This window comes from Drosophila tropicalis, unplaced genomic scaffold, assembly GCF_018151085.1.
Source record: "Drosophila tropicalis isolate 14030-0801.00 unplaced genomic scaffold, ASM1815108v1 contig_593, whole genome shotgun sequence".
Lineage (NCBI taxonomy): Eukaryota > Metazoa > Arthropoda > Insecta > Diptera > Drosophilidae > Drosophila > Drosophila tropicalis.
The window spans coordinates 14530-36691 of NW_027173070.1; the positions used below are offsets into that span (position 1 = coordinate 14530).

The 22162-nt window shown below is 35.4% G+C and overlaps 1 long non-coding RNA gene and 1 pseudogene across 1 annotated transcript; one reads left to right on the forward strand and one right to left on the reverse strand.

Moving 5' to 3' along the window:
• LOC137576813 (uncharacterized) overlaps nucleotides 1–22162 on the forward strand; it is a 49199-nt pseudogene that overhangs the window by 1700 nt on the left and 25337 nt on the right.
• Nucleotides 16218–16605, reverse strand: LOC137578248 (uncharacterized). Its single transcript, XR_011032565.1, has 2 exons — nucleotides 16467–16605; nucleotides 16218–16376 (listed from the first exon to the last, which is right to left on the reverse strand). It is a non-coding gene; the product is annotated as an uncharacterized lncRNA (long non-coding RNA).

Below are 22162 nucleotides of genomic sequence, written 5' to 3' on the forward strand. Positions count from 1 at the left end.
AAACTGTTTTTGTTAGTGACCAAAATTTGAAAACAAATCATCTCATTGATTGTAAATTATACATAGATATTTTGGTTGTAAAAACATTTATTTCTACCACATGCCGTACAAGTAATATGATCTTCAACTTCTATGAACCACGTGTCGTATGAGTAATAGATTTCTAAAAGTATGAGTTCCAATTTCCAATTTCGGGTAAGATCAAAATATACCCTTATAATGATGATTGATACATACATTTTTTACTCTGGAACCAATTGTTTTTACAATATAATGCAGCACTCTTAAAAATAAACATAATTTGCGTTTTTAGGTTCGAAAAGGTTGTTATAAATGGTTTTTGCTTGAGGTCAGAGTTAAACACGAAACCACGAAATATTTTTTTTTATAATTTCTCTTTGAGACAAACTTTTGCAGTTTGTTTGCCCAGGCAAATAATAGAATTCCAAAAGAAAGGGAAAAAAAGCGACCAAGAAAGAAAAAATGGCGTAGGCAAGGATGGTGAGGTGGCGGAGGAGTGAATGGAAAACTGTGAGCCACATCATGACTCATAAATTAACAAAACGTGTTCTCCCTAAAGGCAGGTGCAGCATTTTCTGTTCCACCAGCTTCCCACACCCTTGATTCATTCCAGGGACGGATCCAGGGTGTCCGAAATTTTTAACTTCAGGACACGGCGTTTTGCAAAACTTTAAAACATGGCCAATTTGGACTTTGTTTAGTACGTTTTCCTCGATAGGACGCTCCCCCCAGAAAGTTTTTCTAGATCCGTCCCTGCCCCATTCCCTTAGCAACTCTCCTCGCGTCAGATGTTCCAACCTAAAAGCGATTCCCCAAGGTATGTGAACTGCGCTGATAAATTGCACAGGCGACACTTTATCAGCAAAATAAAAACGGATGGGAAATAACGGAAGGGGGAGAAAGCGATGCGATGTGTGTGTGTGTGTGTGGGGGGGAGGGAGAGAATAAGTTAATGCCACAAATTATGATTATTGCTAAGCAATTTCTGTTTCATTTTAATGTTAACACATATATGTATAATCAGAATTTATGCAAGACCTCGCTTCGCTTTAGTTGGAAAAATGAAACGACGCAAGTGCCAAATTTTTGGTGGAAAAGTAAAAAAAAAATAAACAAGGGAAAGCGTGTGAGCGAAGGCCAATTAGCACTTGATGAATGCTTTCTTTTTCCGTTTAATTTTAATGATGTGCAGGTGGATAAAAGGAAACCTTTACCTAATTATACCAAACAAGCCAAAAAATATTTATTCTAACGACAAAGAACATTTTCAAACAAACTTTTTTGTGTTCTAAGCTGGTATTAAATTTACGACAACTTGAAAAAATGCTCTGCTCTATCGTGATCTTCAACAAAGTTTGGTACTTTAGAGAAAGTAATGATCTCTTGGCCAGCTGCTTTACAAATTTTTAATAACACCAAAACGATTTTTCTGTTGTAAAATTTTTCATTTTTGGGACTCCAAAGTGGTAGTTTAAGCCAGAGTTGTGCCGTTAAGCATTAGCATTACTTTTTGTAATGAAATCTGCTGTCATTGGCATTGAAAATGAAAAGTAATGAACATTTTTTGTTTGCATTGAATAATGCTAATGAAAACACAATTTCATTATAAAAACACAATTTTATTAATTTTAATTTTAATTTTTTTGAATTTTTTGAATTTTTTTCCAAATTTTTGTAAATTTTTTGGTAATTTGCGTAAATTTTTCGCAGTTTTTTAAATTTTTTTTTAAAATTATTTTTATTTTTGCATATTTTTATTTAATTTTTTTTATTTTTAAAAAACAAATTTTAATTTTTCTTGGTTTGAAAATTTTTAATTTTAATGCTAATGAAATGCATTATAAAAGAAATGCATTAGCTTATTTTTTTCCATAAAAAAAAAAAACATTCAATTACAGATTCAAAATTGTGAATAAAAATTAGACAATTATTTAAAATAATAATGCAATCACTTGATATGCTGTTGCGCAGATTTTTATAACAGTAAAAATTATAATTTACTCACCTGATGACTTTCGACCATTTGACCTCACTGTGCAATGCAGCTCCAACAACTGATGCGCACCCCCTCAATTGCAGATTCTTATATAGGCCTAGCGATTGCAAAGAGCCAGAAAAGTGCTCTCCCACAGAACTGCACTGTCACTCCCACACATAGTTGCTGATCGGGAGAACTGCTCTCGCTCACTTACATTTGCAGTCGCCCTCTCGCTGACGTTAGCTAAGTGTGTGTGCATATGAGCGGGCAAATGGAGAGCGGTGTGCGTGCATATGAGTGGGCATATGAGCGGTGCATATGAGAGGGCAAATGGAGAACGGTGCTACTGTATGTGTGTGTGTCGATCACTTGCTGAGCACCTCTTGTGTTCTGTCATTATCCACGCAATAGACACACACATATCCACTAGCACTGCTTTCCATTTGCCCGGTCTTTTGCATACACACATATGCACGCTCATATGCCCACTCATATGCACGCACACCGCTCTCCATTTGCCCGCTCATTTGCATACACACTCGCACTCCTCCCACGCAATACACAAACACACACACATACACTAGCACCGCTCTCCATTTGCACGCTCATACGCCCACTCATATGAACGCACACTTAGCTAACGTCAGCGAGAGGGCGATTGCATATGTAAGTGAACGAGAGCAGTTCTCCCGATCAGCAACTATGTGTGGGAGTGACAGTGCAGTTCAGTGGGAGAGCACTGTTCTCGCTCTTTCCTATCGCTAGGCCTATATAAGAATCTGCAATTGAGGGGGTGCGCCTCAGTTGATAGCTGCATTGCTCAGTGAGGTCATCAATTGAGTGAATTATAATTTTTAAAAAATTGGAAAAAATTAAGAAAACTTTAAAAAAATTCGAAAAATTAGGAAAAAATCAAAAAAATTTGAAAAAATTATGAATAATTAAAAAAAATTAACAAAAGTTAGGAAAGTTTTTAAAAATTAGGAAAATTTTTTTTTAAATTAGGAAAAATTTTAAAAAATAAGCAAAAAATTAACAAAAAGTTAGAAAAACTTTAAAAAATTAGGAAAAAATTAGAATAATTAAAAAAAAATAGCAAAAAATTAACAAAAATTAGCAAAAAATTAACAAAAATTAGAAAAAAAAAATTAGGAATGATTAAAAAATTTACAAAAATTATGAAAAAAATCAAGGAAAAATTTTAAGAAATTAGGAAAAATTAAGAATAATTTTAAAAAATTAACAAAAATTAGGAAAAATGCAAGCTCATATGCACACACACTTAGCTAACGTCAGCGAGAGGGCGACTGCATATGTAAGTGAGCGAGAGCAGTTCTCCCGATCAGCATTTATGTGTGGGAGTGACAGTGCAGTTCAGTGGGAGAGCACTGTTCTCGCTCTTTCCTATCGCTAGGCCTATATAAGAATCTGCAATTGAGGGGGTGCGCATCAGTTGTTGGAGCTGCATTGCACAGTGAGGTCAAATGGTCGAAAGTCATCAGGTGAGTAAATTATAATTTTTACTGTTATAAAAATCTGCGCAACAGCATATCAAGTGATTGCATTATTATTTTAAATAATAGTCTAATTTTCATTCACAATTTTGAATCTGTAATTGAATATTTTTTTTTTTTTTTATTGAAAAATATAAGCTATAAACTTGCAGGGTCTTTCCTAATGCATTGGTCCCACAATTTCATTAGCATGAAAATTAAAAATTTTCAAATCAAGAAAAATTTTAATTTGTTTTTTAAAAAAGAAAATATACAAAAATAAGAATAAATTAGGAAAAGTTCAAAAAATTACGAAAAATTAAAAAAAAAAAATGACAAAAAATAGGAAAAAATTCAAATAAAATAACAAATTGGGAAAAATTAAGGTTATCAAGTTTTAAGGTAATTTTTTGTTAGTTTTTTTTTTTTAAATTTTTCCTAATGTTTTGTTGGTTAGTTAGGAAAATACGTATCAAAGTTGGATATTTTTCATAGCAACATTTGAGTGTGACTTAAATTTATATGGCAAACACGTAGCCACACAGACGTTGGGTGTGTGTGTCACCCTCTGTCTGTGTGGGCCTTTGTGTCTCTCAAAATAAATTGAATATTCTGTGTCTTTTCGTCTGTCTCTTTCAGCTAATTAAGAAATGCTGATGACAACTCATCACATAAACCATAGCCCGAACACAAAGGACACACTCAAACAGAAATATATATGTATGTAAATGATGCATACATACATACATATGTCTTGCGACCACGCCTTGAAATTACCTTGCAAATTAGCCATAAAACTGTCAACTTTATCCGTAATAAATCTAAACAAAAATATGCAAAAAAATCCAAAATAAAGTCCTGAAATAATAAAAAAAAAACAGTCGTAGCTGAAGATGATAAGCAAATAAATAAAACAAGGGAGGTTTGAGGCAAATAAGAAATAGAGATAAGCAATTAAGACTTGAATTAGGGCAGGGAGGTTTTCTCCTGATGCAAATTTCTGCAGTCCGAGCTTGATATTAATTTCTAATTGAATTCATTTCTGTTTGGTTTTATATTTTGAATAAATTGTAATCAATAATTACTTGGATGGGGAAGAATTTACGTTTAGGTGAGGCTTGTTCTCTGTTGCATGTAATTTTATCTTGATTTTTTCGTTCTTGTTGGTCTCGTGTTTCTAGTTAATTGTCCATTGCTAATGTTGTCTTAATTGAGTGCAAATAAGGTGTTTTACTTTGACAGGCATTCGGTTTATTGAACTAATGATTTCCTCCAACTTCACTACCGTATTTTCTGTTATAGGGTTTACCTTGCTTAATTTGCTTTTAAGGTGTGGCAAATCCAGCTAGCCAATCGTCCATTTTGGCTTCTTGTGACTGGTAAAATCGACAAGTTGGTCATGTTTCGCTAGATTTTGTTTACAATGAGGTTAAGTTTGAAAAGGGAAAGGAAACTAAAACTTTCTTATCTCAATGTTCGTTAAATAATTGAGAAACTTAATAAAAAAAATTATATTTAATGTGTTTAATATCATTTAGTATCCACAGAAAGTGCATACAAAGTTATATTTTAACTTTTTAGTTGCTGTTTCCCCATATCGCATAACAAATTCGCATGACAAAATAATTTAAAACTTAAGACAAATTCACAATTTTTGCTGTTAATTTTTCCCCCTTGTTACACTTCCAATCGGATGAAATAACATGCCACCGAGGGGAAATTAATAACTTTAAAAAGAACATACATTTTTTACAAGGAACATTAAAATTCAAATTTGGGAGCACTAGCAAAAGTCGCAGCAGGTCTGCAAAACGTTCACAGCTCATTTGACCGCCGTCTCAATAACACGTATACGCCTTGGTGAACCCTCCCATTCATTTTAATTTTGCTGACTGATGGAACAACCAAATGAAATGAAATGGTCTGGCTTAAAAATACATTTTTGGCCTTGCCCAAAAAAAAAACAAAAAAGAAAAAGAAAAAAAATTATGAAAATAGGCTTGTGCTGGGAAATAGAGATTGAAGAGTTTGAGGTCGTAGGGAGTTGGATGGTTTTTTTTTGGGCTTGGTCAGTTTTTTTTTTTCATTTGGGACTGGACTATTGTGTTTGGCATATTTACACGAAAGAAATGCATAAAAGTTGTACTCATTTTTGTTGTTGTTGCTGTTGTAGCTGTCCGAAATGCGTGCGCAAATGTTATTTGATTATTTAACCAACAACAATTCCGGCCATCCGAAAAGAGAGACTAGCGGCGCCTAAGCGATATATTATGATAAAATTCCACATTTAAATGGCCCACACGAGCATTTTGTCGTTGTCGCACCAAAATGGAAATGATAAATTTTGACAGTTGTTCGCTGGGTTTGAGTCTTGGAGAGTTGGAGTTGGAGGGGAAGGTTCAGTTCAGAATACTCTTTTTAAAAGGTTATATTAACTTTGGTCTGAAGTGTGCATAGAAGGAAGTATGGATCGGACTTCTATGTCATAAATTAATATTTGTATTATTACGATATTTCCAAATTAATTAAAGCTTGGATTTCGAAGTAGGTCAGATTTTCTTCTAATAAGATGTCATTTAGTTTTTTTGCATTCTATTTTCTATTATTAATGCATTCATTTTGGGCAAACACTGCCTACTGATTCTGGAAAGATCTAAGAAAAATTTGTGCAGATGGAAAGATGGAGAAATTTCAAAATATATAAAAAAATTGATATTCCTTTCTATCTCTTCCGTTTCTTGTTTATCTCTCTGTATACACTTTTTCTGCTTCTCACGACGACTTCCTCTTTTCTTTTTTCTCTTGACTAAATTCTTTTCAATAACAAATTTCTTTCACAAATAGGCTTACTCCTCTCTTCTTAGGTTTTGCCTTACTTCTCGCTTTATGAATTTATTATACGATGGCAATTGATATGGGGTACGCCAAAATAATTTATGACGTCTATCAAGCAGAACAATACTAGTCAAACACATACAGACACCCACAAACTTCCTCACACTCACACACATACATACGCTCACTTGGACACATTTGCTGTGTTTTCTTTCGTTTCGCAGTTGTCACTGGTAAAAAATATGCACAATATATTCGCATGATATCTCGTTTTGGGTATTAATCTGAATGGATCCTTTCCTTTTTTTCACCAGATGTGAATAATTGACTGTGATTATTTATTACATTTATAGACATAAAATATTGAAAAGGATATTTACTGGCGTTGAATGAGAAATAGAATTGCTTTAATTTTTAATTTTGGGGCTTAACTGAAAGTCACACAGATTATTAAAAGAACGTGAGGCGGCGCCTTATCTGATTAGTTTTAGACTATGTACTGCACATGTACTTTCTCCCTGCAACCTCTATCTTGTTGTCTAACAAATATAAATAAAAAAATTATGCAAGTAAGTCGTCTTGGCGACTTCGTTATACCATGCACCAAGTAAAGCAAATGTTTTAAATTTATAATGCATTCAATTTAAATGTATGTATCTATCGCTAACTCTTCCAAGCACAGGAGCAGTTTAGGGTAGGTTATTCTATTGGCCCGGAGTATACTTTCTAGGTGACCATCTGCTCAACGTCTTATTTCAATGGGGTATACATAAAATACAAAATTGTGTCCTCGATAAGTCCAATTAAAGTTTCACTTATAACTTAATTATTTTTATACCATACACCCATAGGGTGAAATGGTATATTAAAGTCGCCAAAATGTATGTAACAGGCAGAAGGAAGCTTCTCCGACCCTATAAAGTATATATATTCTTGATCAGGATCAACAGCCGAGTCGATCTAGCCATGTCCGTCTGTCCGTCCGTCCGTCCGTCCGTCCGTCCGTCCGTCCGTCCGTCCGTCCGTCCGTCCGTCCGTCCGTCTGTATGAACACGCAGATCTCGGAGACTATAAGAGCTAGAGCCACCAAATTTGGTATGTATACTCGTGTAGTATGCACATGTTCAGCATTAATTGGAATTTCGGCCACGCCCCCTTACGCCCCCAGGAATCACATAAAACTGTTTTTCTTAAAAAGTATGACAGCTAGAGACATCAAATTTAGTTTGTATACCCGATTAGTTAGTGCGCAGAAATTAACTGTTCAAACTTTTGCCACGCCCCCTTACGCCCCCAGGAATCACACAAAACTGTTTTTCTTAAAAAGTATAATAGCTAGAGACATCAAATTTGGTTTATATGCTCAGTTAGTTAGCGCGCAGAAACTAATTGTTTAAACTTTTTGCCACGCCCCCTTCCGCCCCCGGAATTAACATAAAAGTGATTTCCTTAAAAACTATGATAGCTACCGACATCAAATTTAGTATGTAGACTAGCTTAATAGACGCGCAGATATTGGCTATTTAAACATTTTGCCACGCCCACTTCCGCCCCCGCAAATTAAACAAAACTGATTTTATCAAAAACTAACAAAGCTAAAGTCACCAAATTTAGTATGTATACTGGCATAGTATGCGCGGAGAATTTATATATTTTCACATTTCGCCACGCCCACTTCCGCCTCCATAATTTAAAAAAAACCGATTTCCTCCTGTAGTTTTTTGACTATCGCATTTAAATTTAGCAGACTAATTTATCTTATCTATTTCTACAAAACTACCAAATTTTATTGAAATCGGACTAGAAACATGCAAAATATGCGTATGAACGTATTTTACTAAGCGGTCCACAAGGCCAGAATTGGCCGTTGGCTAGTGGCGGCGCTAGAGTGCTCGTGTGTTTGTAGAGTGAGCGAGATAGCACATACTATGAAACATGTAAAAACAATTTAATAGACATACATTTGGTTTTCGAAATTTGAAATATTTGTTTCACCTGGTGTATGGTATACCCAAGTCGACGAGTCGACTTACTTGCTTCATTTTGTATTCCTGTTTTGTTTTTGGGTAAGTCAACAAACTTTTTGGTTCTACTTGACAAATCGGGTCGAGGCAAATCTATTTTTCCCAAAATAGAATTTCATTTTGACATTAATTTTGTGGCACGACAAAACAGGAAATTTTCTCGATATTCTTCTATCTAGACGTAGCCTACTTTAAGGCGGTTCTAGATATGGGCGGGGGCATCAGCTTTATGTTTCTTGCCCTACACACACAAACACATAATTAGACAAAAGCCGATTGTCCCTGGGGCAAATTGGTATGGAGCCATTGTGTGTCTTATCGCCTTAGAACAAGCTAATAATTATGATCATTTTCGAAAATTTAATTAAAAAATTTTGTGTACTTTGGTAATGTTTGGTTAAGGTCTGAGGAAGGTTGCAGGAATATTAAGTATACGCTATATTAGTAGCTGTTGCTTCCGTTTTATGCCAATAACGAAGAAAAAAATAAAGCATACACCGAAGGAAAACACTTTATGGTGGGGTATCCTCGCCCTCTGTTGGCATTCAACTTTTTCTTGACAACAAACAAAGCGGAAATTGATTGTATTATACCCAGTATTAAGAACAACAAACAGTAACAGCAACAGCGCAGCAGCAGAGCCAACATAAAATACAAAACACCATTCAAGAGCAAGAGAGTGAAACGGAATCAGGACAAAAAAAAAAATGAAGAAAATTGGTAGCATTATGTATTGCGACGCCATGACAATAAACTTGGCGCCACTTCTCGCCTTTATGCATATCCTCATATAAAGATATGGCAATGAATTGGCCATATATGTTTCGCCTAGAACGCAAATTGGTTTCTATACTTAACCATTATAATGGGTAATATTATAGTCTTCGATTGGTTGGTTTTTCACTCGCCTTGTTAGCGTGACGAATACGGAATGGATGTGAAGGCTTCTTTGCCGACACCCTTCTTTCGTTTTCTCCTCTTGCTATATGTGTTTCACTTTGTTTGAGCATAACATTCTTCATGCAATTAACTTGATTATGTTTTTCTGTGTGTGTATCTGTGAGTGTGTGTGTGTCAGGAAATTTGGCAATAATTGTTCCCACCCCAGCTAAACAAAACAAAAAAAAAAGAGAGAACAAAAAAGACGTAACTGATTAAAAAGTTTAGCAAGTCAAGCGAACTGCCGTTGAGGCAGGCAAACCAGCAGACAGGGCACAGTGGGCTAACGAAAACTGTAAGTCTCAGAGACGTCTAACTTTTAGCAGACTTTACTTGTGTGTGTGTGTGTGTTTTTTTCTGTAGTTCACTGCAGGCGCTTTATTGCCTGCCCAACCATAAGAAAGCCCAGAAAATGGAAATTATATATAGATATAACTATATAAGCAGTATAAATGTACGTGTATGTATGTATATATATGTATATATGTATGTATATATACATACATACATATATATGAATATTCCTTGGCTAATTTGGTAATGAAATTCTGAGCTAAAGCTAAGGCTCTTTGTATATGAAGCAACGTTTAGCGGGAGATCGACAGGGAAGAGAAAGGAAAATACACTAATCTTTGTTGAAAGCGCATAAAACTTTTGCACTTTAAGTGGTAAATGTGTTAGGAACTAAGGGCTTTGGTAGAATTTTCATTTCTTTTCTTTCTTTAAGGCATATAGTCAATTGGCTAACGAACAACTTCACCAACTCCCAACTAACTTTAGCAATTCCACTTCACTTTAGTGCTATATAATAAATACTTATAACATCAAGAGAAAACTCCGCACAGCCAGACAAAACAACAAAGGGAGAAACTTATTTTTCTCCAATTGCGAGAGGTGGATGAAAGCTTTTCTACTTGGGCAAAAAAAAAAACTTTGGCAATAGGTATTTTCCCATTAAAAACTTTTTCAAAGTATCAATTTAATATTGAGATCGAAAAATCTACCAATTTTTCACACAAAATCGAAATAAAACACAATTTAATGTAAGTTCATTGACATCTTATTGTAAGAAGAAAAAATGTTTGAGTTTCGTTATTAAGAAACTTAATTAATTCTAAAGCAAAATCTAAAATAAAAACAAAACACTAGAATCAATATTATTTCCATAGAAGTATATTTATTTCGTACATAACTTTCTCATTAAATTCACTTCTTGGAAAACTTTTTGACCGCTCCTCGTTAATGTATGGATTTGTATGATTAAAAAGTTTGCCTTTTGTTTTCGTTTGAAATGTGTGCGCAAATTAGCTGAAAATTTATGTGAGCAAAAAACTTTATATTCACACCACTCATGCACACACACACAGAAGAGTCGCAAGATTATAAGAGGGGAACAAAATGCGGAAAAAGTGTTTGCGTGTTGTGGATAAATTGAATTGTTCTTTTTTTTTGAGTGCTTAATTTTTTTTGGGTGTCCTCATTGCGTGTTTGGGTGAATGTGTATATGAATGTGAATGCCATAACTATCTCGTATATCATTGCTTTCATCACATATTTTTTTTATCCATATATATCGATAACAATAATTGTTGGCCACATATATCAATAGGGTTTTAACTCTTGAATCGAACAAAATTGTATTTATTATTGTGCTTTTTGTTGTTGTTTGTTTCTTTTCCTTTTTATCTTTTGGGTTCTCTCTTATTCTTTGAAAAAAATCTAAAGAGCCGGAAGTGGAGATCCACATACCACATCACCATCACCATCATGGCAGCAAGAAAATTCGACGAAATCCTTTGAAAAATTTGGATCTTGATTTTAAATTTGATGTTAATTCGTTTTAACCAAATCGAAATCAAAATTACAACAACAATTACAACAACTGGTGTGTGTACTCTATGGCCAAAATTTCAGTAATAGTTGATAAAAAACAAATGGCCTAGTTTTCATTTGTGCCTCTACGTGTGTGTACATTAAGTGTTGGTGTTGATGTTGGTGTTAATTTTGTTGTTATACCTTTATATTGCTGCTGCTGTTGTTATTGTTGTTGTTGTTCTACTAATAAACCTTCCTATAATCTAAATAAAATTAAAAGTAGCTTAAACTTTTTACTAGCACGTTCTTGTTTTTTCTCAAGTAGTACTTAACTCAATTGGCATGTTTCTTTCTAAAAACAATTTAAAAAATCTGTAAATAAATGAAATCTCTACCTTTTCTCTCTTACTTAATGGTTAGGAAAATCTCTGTTTCTTATTAACCTAACACAGCTTGCTATAAAAAAGAATATCCTTCTGTATAACTAACACAGCTTGCTATAAAAACGAATATCCTTCTGTATAACTAACACAAATTGCTATAAAAAAGGATAATTCCTCTGTTGAAAACTTTTTTATTGTGTTTCAATGTTTGTTTGAATAAATTTTTGTATCCACAAATTTGAAATTGAATTTTGTTCTTAATTTATTTACAGGTAAATACATTTCATCCATATGTAGATGACTTTTAAACTTTTAGACCTTTGCAAGGATCAAGTGATTTAACTAAACCAAAAGGAAGAACGAGGGTTTGCGTCTTTCATTCAAATTATTTGTAGAAAATCGTTGCTTATTTCTTTCATATCAAGTTCAAACAGAACATAAAATCGTTATACTGGTATTTCAAGCTTAACGTATAGTAATAGGGGGAAATTCCCCAAATTTATGGTTGAAAGCTTTGAAAATCTGAAGCTTATATTTGAGCCTTGCCTTGCCTGGTCTCGTTGTACTCAATGTGTACACTCAACTCATGTTCCGTTCCTCTGGAACAAGAAGACCTACTTTTAATTCACTTCAAATCCCATTACGTTCCAAAGTCAATGTGATAGTTAACAGTGGCCAAAACATCCGTTGGGAAGAGACGGTTTTTAACCTAAACACAACAGAATAAACGAGGCCAGTTTCACAAATCAAGCGAGGTGTATGGTTCGATAGGTTCTTCCTCCATAAGGAAACAAAGCAAAAAAGTATATAAAACGGAACACTAAAAAAAGAAAGTGCGCGTTTAAAGAAAAAATAAAAAAGTGTAGCCTACATTTGTGCTGAGAGTGGCAAAAGGCAACAACACAAAAAAAAACAGAACAAAAAAGACGCGCATCGTACGCCAAAAGGTAATTTCTCAAATATTTGTATTTATTTCCAAATTATTTTTCTAGAAACAGTAATAAATAAATTTATATTCGTTGTGTGGGTGTGTTATATTCCGCCCTTAGTTTTAAGCATAAAAATAACATAAAAATCTCGGCTCTTCTCTTCGATGTGTGGGTGTGAGTGTTTGTATGTAGTTTGATTTTGCTTTTCTGTTACTTTTTTATCACCGTCATTTGCATCTAATCAGCTTAAAAATTGGCATATTTGATTTTATTATTATGTTCTTTCCTACATATCTGTATATATATTGATATACAATGGCAATCAGGAGAACTTTTTTCTCTTCTTTTCTTGTGATGATTGAATTAAAAGGCTACTGAGAGCCCAATTTAATAAAGTGTCATTCGAATAGGCGCCACACTGATGATGAGCATAGGGATTAAAACGAATTATGAATGGGTCCACTCAAAACACGATAAACAATGTGAAGAAGGGTCGTGAGAAAAACAAATTAACGTTTTCAGTTGATAGAAAAATGTTTCGCCTTTTTTGAGTGCAGATTGGGCAGATTTTTTGAGAGAGTTAAAGGAACTTTTTTAAGAAAGCTTAACAAGTTTTAATCCGGGAACTGGAAGGAAAGAATACCCTTCCTTTATAGGTATCCAAGTATATATAAGAGTTAAATTTTGAAATGGAATTATTGAACTTTAATTATTAAACTATGAAGGGAATTGAATTAAATGTCAAGAATTCACTTAAAACATAACATTTCTTTTTCGCGAGTAGAGAAATCACACCTTCCAAATAACCAAAGATGATATTTAGTTTGTTTTTCTTTTTCTTGATGACTTAGGCTAAAAAAGTTGGTTAGTTGGTTTTCCGTTTAGTATTAACAAAGTGAGCAAAGTTGCGAAGCATGACATAAGAAAGCGGCATCATGTTGGGAAACTGATAAAAGATGCAAATTGGAAGGCTGTATAACTAAATATTATTATCATAAATACATAGTGCAAATCGAAAGAGTTTAAAAACTTCTTTAGTCATGAAATGAACATTCACTTCATCAATGACTTCTCTTTCGCATAAACAGACAAGTAACATATCAAATTGTCGACTCATGATGGCTTACCATTAGAATCTCTGAGACTTCTTTAGCACGTTTCCAAAACGAGCAAAAAAAAAATGTATAGAAAAATGTTGTACAGATTATTTGATGGAACAGTGGGATGATTTTGGTAATGTACTTTAATGGATAAACATGCTTGCGTAAACAAACATGGGATTTTAACAACTCACTTTGTTAAACACATCAACTTGAGGAGCAAGCGCACCACGCGTCGAACTATGTAGGTGACTATTAAATAAAGATGACCTTATCTACTTTCCCTCCTCTGTTTTTTCATTCACTCTTTTTTCTGGTTTTTATTTCAAAGAATTGCTGACTTAAGAAAACTATCCGCTTACAATTATCTAATTTCATTTTCCTTTTCCATCCACCCACCCAAACACGGAAAAGCGATTTAAAAGGAGCTTCTCGCTTTTCATGAGCAAATTTTTTCGATTGCGTGTTAAAAATACATTTTTTTGTTTGCCTCCTTCTTATTTATTTTGTGCAAATTATGCGCTAAACGTAGTTGGCAATGATTGATTGGGCAAAGGCAGATGCCTCTTCCCATTCCTGCCCCGCCCCCACAAACACGAGCCATCGTCTTTGGCCTTCTCCAACCTCGTTTGACATGTTTGCAGGGACTTGTAAAAGCAAGTCATAAAAATTTTTCACCAACGATGAAAGTGTGAGAGGAAAAGGAAACAAAATGCTGTAGGTCATGTGTCATTCGTTTCGCTTCGTCAACCATGTTGCATGTTACTTATTTTGTTTGCACTTTGTTTGTGCCAACGAAACAAAGCAAAAAAAAAAAAAAAAACAAAAACACGAAAGTTTAACAAAATTTCATAACAACAACCAAGAACGGGGAGAACAAAAAAAACACCGAAAATATTTTGTGTCGAGGCTTCTGAAATTGAATATCTTTTTTGACATTAATGAAATTCCTGATAAGTTTTTGGCAAGACTGAACAGGGAAAAATGTCGCATGGAGACGAAAATAGGGGGAGTGTCAAATGGACCTTTGGATACCCAGGAAGTAAATGGGTCTGCAATTTTAATCATTCGTTGGAGTAATTTTTCGATTCTTTTTCTTTCTTCCTTCATGTTTCTTTTATCTTAAGGTTGATTAGACACATGTCATTGGCAGATTTCAAAGTTTATGTTCAGTTTTGTCTTATGCTGACATAAAAAAAAAATTGGAACTACAATAAAAATAAAAATTATAATTCGAATAAAAAGAAATAATAGGAAAATTTGGAAAGCAGATATAATTGTAGTTATTATTGTAGTCCTGATTCAAAAGAAATCTGTATACCATATTTTTCTCAAGTCTTCGTCTCAAAGTTTAAATTGCGCAAAGCAAAGTTCAAATCGTTTTTACTGTTCATTTTAACTTTTTAACTCAGTGCCTCAGTTCTGTGACTAACCCTTAACTTGATAAACCCTTAATTGTTACAGGACATGCAAAAAGAGATGCCTTCGAGTTATGCAATGTGTTTAGAAAGTGTTTTGTGTGTGTTGTCGCACATAAAAGGTTTCAGTTTAATAATTAAAATGAAAGCGTTATTGTTTATTTTCACAATGAAAGTATAAAGTGTTCTTCTTATCTTATCTCTTGCCGCCTGACTGCTCAAAAGGCTCAATGACAAACCAAAAAACAAAATATTCCAAAAAAATAGGGAGAAACAGCCCACAGTCGCAAAGGAAGCAAGAATATTCCTTGTGAAATTTGTGAATTTGTTGTCACTGTGACTAGGAAGGCGGCTGACACATCTTTAATTTGTCATAAGTCTGAGGACTGAGCAAAAACAATTTAAACACATGACACTCTTTTACAAACAAACACACATACACACACAGCAGCCACACACAGAGAGTTATCAATTTCAGCAAAAAAAAAAAACAAATCGTTCGGGCGTATAACAAACAAAACCCAAGTACAGCACCAGGACAGGATAATATGAAGAGAGGATATATCCTTTGTTTCCTTCTCGTTTTTAATGTTTATACAAATGTCAAGCGGCAGACAAGAGCCCTTTCGCACACACACTAAGACAGGGAGAATAGTACCCTTCAGTACCGGTCCCCGGGGAATCCCCGGGGACATGTCGCTTGTCCCCTGGGACAAAGCGGCGACACTCCCATTTAAATTGCGGCGACATTTAACATTGCATGTCCTAGCTTTTAAGACTGGAACGACAACCCGGCGACAGTTGTCGCTCCAGTCGCCAAGACAAATGTCGAAATGTCTTGCCGAACGCCGGGACAAACAAGCATTGTGTCGCCGCTTTGTCGCTTTCGTCCCTCTAGTCGCGGTGACAAGAGGGACAATTGTCGCCCAATCGTCCCGTGCACAAGACCATTGAGCGACATTTGTCCCTCCAGTCGCCGCCGACCAGAGCGACTAGTAGACAGCCCGGCGACCAGAGGGACAAATGTCGCTCAATGGTCTTGTGCACGGGACGATTGAGCGACAATTGTCCCTCTAGTCGCCGGTACTGTGAAATTTTTCGCTCTGGTCGCCGGCGACTGGAGAGACAATGTCGCTAGGTTGTCTTAGGGACCACAGGGACAAAATAGATAGATTGTCGTAGGGACGATAGGGACAATATCGATAGTTCGTCCTAGGGACTAGAAGGACAATTTCCATAGTTTGTCCTAGGGACTAGAGGGACATAAATTACATTAAAAAAAAAAATTCAATTAATATTTTTTAATTTATTTTTTATTTAGATAATTTGGCAGTTGCTGCTTCAATTTTCTGCTTTTTGGGTTGTTGTCCTTATTTTTCACTCAGGCCATCGAATTCTAAAGCCGACTCTGGCTGCCCCGAGGAAGTGTTTTAAACTGCTTCTGGAATAGAAAAGTGCAGATATTATTAGAAATGAAATGAATTATAATATAAAAGCTAACGCTTTAGCTCTCAACAATTAATCTACTTACCGAGTAAAACCTTTAGATAGGTTCTAAGGCTCAACTTTTGGTTTTTCGTATCCGGGTTGTGGCTCTTCAGAAGAGAGGGTTATTCGTTATCCACAATCGTTTCCACTATATCCCCGACGGAACTACCTTTCAGTATTGCTTCATCGGGGAGAAAAACTCCACCTATGTCAGGGTTCGAACTCGAGCACAACAGAATTGTAGTTTTAGTAGGTCACCATTGAGCCACCGACTAGGCTATCAGAAGAGAGAGCCATTTGAGCCATTTGAGATGTCTGTAAATATAAAAAAAAGTATTAAAATTTTTTTTGATTTTCATATAACAGTTGAATACTTACATGGCTTTTTTGACTTTCCCGACGTAATGCTGTTCTTCAAGTCAATTATATCCCAATCAGTTGTTAATGGTTTTTTATTTAAAAAAAAAAAAAAATTAAATTATTACAAAATAAAAAAAAAAATATTCTTTTGGCACGGCCCGGGGTCGAACTCGCATTTAATTTTGTTGGCAAAATACTTTGTTTTCCTTTCACTCTATGTTCTCATATGTTTTACTCATTTTCTCGAGTGAGAGTTATTTACTTGCATTCAATTGCACTTTGCCAACAAAATTAATATTCACTATTTGGTATTTTAAACATCATATTAAATAGCACTTACCTTTAATTGTATCTAAAATTAATCAAAAAACACTAATATAATATATTATCACTGCGTGCTTCGAAAAACGCAAATTATAAAACGACTCGAACAGAAATATAAAACAACAACACAGCCTCGAATGAGAAATATTTCTTTTCGGCAGCCGATTGAGTTTCGAAAAACGAAATTATTCCGTTCGGGTGCCCTCGGCTAGCCTCAGTATAAAAACGCCGGCAGAATTTTTTCTGCCGACGTCGGTGGCTCGGACAATGCGTCGACATTGTCGGCGGCGACAATCTGGTACTGAAGGGTAGAGACAGAAGGGACGTATTGCACATACATATATTCTCATCTAACAAATTGGCTACGTGTTTTGATTCCGACTGTAACTTTTGTGTAGTTCTGATTCAATTTTAAAATATATTCCATGCTCTCTCAACTGTCAAAACAACTCAAAGAATTTTCTGGTAAAAATGCATATGTTAAAAAAGTGGCAACGACTTGGGGATACACTCAAGTGGGGGGGCGGAAAAACGCAAAATTTCCCCTATCGCCGCACCTACCAATTCAAATACTTTACACCTAAACTCGGCTATTATTTGATTTAGAAGTCTTATAGTCTTTTATATATGTATAATGAAGAAGGAATTTGTTCACGAACACGGGGCATGATATTAACTTCAAATCAATTCGATTGCTCTACGACCGGCCGGACGAATCACAATAATACATTTTTCTAACAAATGTCTAATAAATACCGAAATTTCAACTGTTAGACTCTTATATATAGACAACTCGAAATTGCTTAAAAAGACAAAATAACCTAATAATTTTTACATACTTTGTGACGAATTTGATGTGTCGCTTTTGTGGCTGTTCGTGCAGCGTACGGCAAATATTTTCCCCTTGATATTTGTGGGCGCATACACACACACACACACTCCCAATCACATACACGCACATAACTAGACAGCCATAATTAAACAGTTATTTTCCTGTTTGTCCGTTCATTTAGTCAATCAGGGTGTAAAATTGTTGCACAACCCTCCATCACTTCTACATCACTTCCTTCTTTACTAAGTTACTCATACGTCCTGTTGTGTCTGTGTATAAAAACTTTTGCCTCGGTGTTGACTTTGCATATCTAATGGTTTAGGGCTCTGGGCCCTCTTGGAAAATATTACTTTGAATAGCTTGTGACATGGCCGCCGCCACACATAGTTTTACAACACGACAGCTTTTGCCTTATGGTTGTGGCGCTATGCAGCAGAAGCAGATGTAGCAGCTAGTTGACTTTTGCTGGTTACACATTTATGTGGGCAACAAACTTTTAGTCATGAGTTGTTATCCCTTCCTCAAGAGAATCAACATCATCACCAAACAGTATATTTTGGTCACAGTAATATCTATAACAGATAACAGAATTCAGGAGACTGTAAAGTAAACTTGCTACCATACAATATATACAAATTTAGACCAAATTAGAGCGAACTTAACTTGAGACTTTAACTTTAATTGAGAACGTTTGAATATAATTTTATAAATTAATTACGGGCTTATTGCAGACCAGCTTTTTTGCACTTTTCGATAAATCATGGGAAACCTTTCCCTGTTTTCCCTTAATTTTTTTTTTTTTTTTTTTGATTTGGGCCACCGCAAACAACAGTATAAATTTCAAATTTAACATTATCTTTTTGCTTTTTGTGGATCTACACGTCGCACAAATTATCTTGCCATCCGTTTTGTTTCACTTTCAATTTCCTGGCTGAATGAATTAATGACGCCCAAAAAGAAAGGAATCTTCCTCTTCGCATCAAAAACTCTCACAAACAAATCCATTTAAGCTCGTCAAGTAATGACCGAAAATCCGTAAGTGAAATAAATCTGATTTTATTGACTGCGAACCAGAAACGGAATGGTTTTGCATTTGCCAGACAATGGATGGAACGGAAATGACTGAAGGGCAAGATGAGGGGAAATTACATTTTCTCGTTTGGCATTGTTAAGACCTTTTGTTATTAAATATTTAGGTAATTTGTAGATCTAAACAACACGATTTGGGCCCTAATGTAACTAGCCATATTTATGGGCCATCTTCTGCCCGCTTCTCTGGCCCTCCATTCCTTCATTAGGGTAACATCTACACCTCCAGTGACCATTGTTGTAATTTATTGGCATCGGGTTTCCATATTTAATTGAATACGGTGTAGCTCCTAGGAATTGACAAATGGCCGAAAATTTTAGTGGCCCACTTTTAACAGAAAAGAGAAAATGCACAGATAAAGAAATACAGGGAATCGTAAATTGAGAAAGTGTCTATATGGCCGAGATGATGGCGTTTCTGTTGTTTATTAATAGCCAGACAGTTTGATTAAGTGCTTTTAGGATAGGAGGGCGACAAAGAGAGTTGGGCAAAAATGACCACCAACCTTGAGAGAGAGTGAGAGCAAAAACTAAATATAGATTTGAACTTTAGCTTCGGTTCATTGAGTATGCTCCTGCTGGTGGCTTCTACTTTCAGGTGTCGTTTCTCTCTGCATTTGTCTTCCTCTGATGGCCAATGACTCGAGCATAAATCTTAGCATAAATTAATGAACAAAATGGTGTTCAAATGTGTCGACGGGGGGCAATAAAATATCGATAAGATGTATTAACATTTAAGTCTTTGCATTGCCATTTCTATAAACACTACAAATCTTTCACCATTTCTCATCAAGAACTAGAATACTAACCAACATCATCTGCTGGAAAGATGGTTGACTTATCTAAATGCTAAATCAATCGATCTAAGAAGATTGGCGGACTTAAGTTTTGGATTCGTGGGGCAAATTAAGCCTAGGAAATCAAAATTTTGGCGGTTCCATATTTTGCATCCGATAAAAAATTTGAATTTGACTGTTTGAGTCACAGGGTGCGCAGCATTTTCGATGTCTCTTTAATTCATCTTTCATTGAATAATCCATAGTTCTTTTTTAAATACTCATGGTAATCCATAATGATTTTTTCAAGTCATCTACCTTACTTTGCTTAATATTGCTTTCTCTGTCACGCACAATAACCGCATGTTGCTATTGGTTGCACAATCACTGTTGATTTATTGTTCGGCAAACGATCGGTTGTATAAAATAAAAAAATTAAAATGTTCTTTGTTTTTCATTCAAGATACGGATAAATATAGCACAAATCTTTTACGTTGTGCTTCTATTTGTAAACTTCTCTCCCATGTCCATTCGCCATAATATACTTGACCCTTAAAAGTCTATACATAAAGAAACTACTTTATACTTGTTTCTCCTCTTTTATAATTTATCAAAATCTGTCTGTCTACCAATCTTCCCTTCATCTCCCTTTCTCTTTCCTGCTTTATTTTATTGCCTATGCCAAAACCAAAGGCACAAGTCAACAGAGAGGACAACAAACAGTATCCTTCTTTTTTCTCATAGTGGCAGCCTTGTCAACGGGAAAAACTTTAATACTTATAATGTATTGGCAAAGTTCAAAGTATGCAAAAAGTCGTCAGAACAGGCAGAACGAAAAGAGAGAAAGTTAAGGGGAAACTGACAGGCAAGGCAGGGTAGGGACAGGGCCACCGCATGAAACTCAGCCACAACCCAACAACTGAGTATAAAGTGCCACCATAAGTATTTCTTAAGGCTTAAAAGGGAGATGGGCATGCACATCTCCTGGTAATGCTTGTATTTGATACACTTACTTTGCTTTTGCCCCTGTCCAAACAGCCTCGGTGGTTGGACCCTTAGTCAGTTTGTTAGTCACTCAGTCAGTGAGGCATTCTGTCAGCCAGTCGAGCATGTATTTCCTTCCTTTTCTGCGCTGCAGCGCAGAATTTCCGTTTCAATGCCCTCTGATTGAAAGACTTACGTGCTGAAGGACCTCCAACCTTGCAATGTTGGCCACCCACACCCACTTAACTGTGTCGCCTGTGCAATTTTAATGTGCAATGACGTCGATATGTGAACGCTGATAATGTACATAGAGCCGAATCAGCGAGGCAGCCTGGCGGCCCAATTTCTATCGATAGGACGGGCGAGAAACTCAATTCAAACAAGTTATAAAAGAAGAAATGTTCAATTTTCTTTCATTGCTCAAGACGAACTAAAGATGTTCTATATACGAAGCTATTAAATAATGTCTCATGGCCAGTGCCAGATATAAGTATAGATTTTTGGGGGATGAAATCGGTTATATTAGAAGAAAGATCGGGATTGGTAAAATATCGTTGTAGGGGGAAAGAATTGCCTTTTTTCCCGACCCAGTGGATGTGCCACTATTTCCAGACTTCTAATCTTATTTAAGTCTTAAAGCCACTGGTTTTTAGCTATTCTTGGTCTACTAAAACTATCTTGCTTCTCTTTCGATATTTCAAAATTTGTCCACTAACAAATGAAGACTACAACTAAAATTTACCTTGTGCTCAAAAATATTATCATCTTATACTTGGAACGTAAGGAAATCTTTCATCACTGTTCGTAAAGGCTTTCAGTTTTTAACAGTTATCCTCTTTGCTTGTATCCTTTACATCAAGAGTATCGCACACTCACACACGAAATATGTGTTATTATCCTTTGCCTGTGGTGTGCATATTACATGCTGCTGCTGCTGACAATGCAATTGTTCAATGGACTAAAGGTTGGTGGTTTGGTCGAACATCTTCGACAAAAAACTCTTCAGTTCATTGACAATGCGACAAAGGCGATTGATTTCCATCTTTGTTAACCGTTTACCCCCACCACTCACCAGCTCACCACTTATCGCTTTCTTAGGTATGTATTTACCCCAAGTATCCTTTTAAATTGGGCGTTCTACTTACTCAACTTAGATGATATCAAGGAAACGATCGAAGAAAACTCAAGGCCACAATTTGCTTTACCTTTAATTGGATTCGCAGAGTGGCGAGTCTTGGGCGTGTTCTATATTTATTTTGCACTTTTATTTTAACGGATTTTTGCTCGCTGGCTCGACACATTTATTTGCTTTACGGCTCTGAGGATAGGGCTTTGTTGGGGTCACGGTTGATGTCTCTCGGTCTCTTTCTCTCT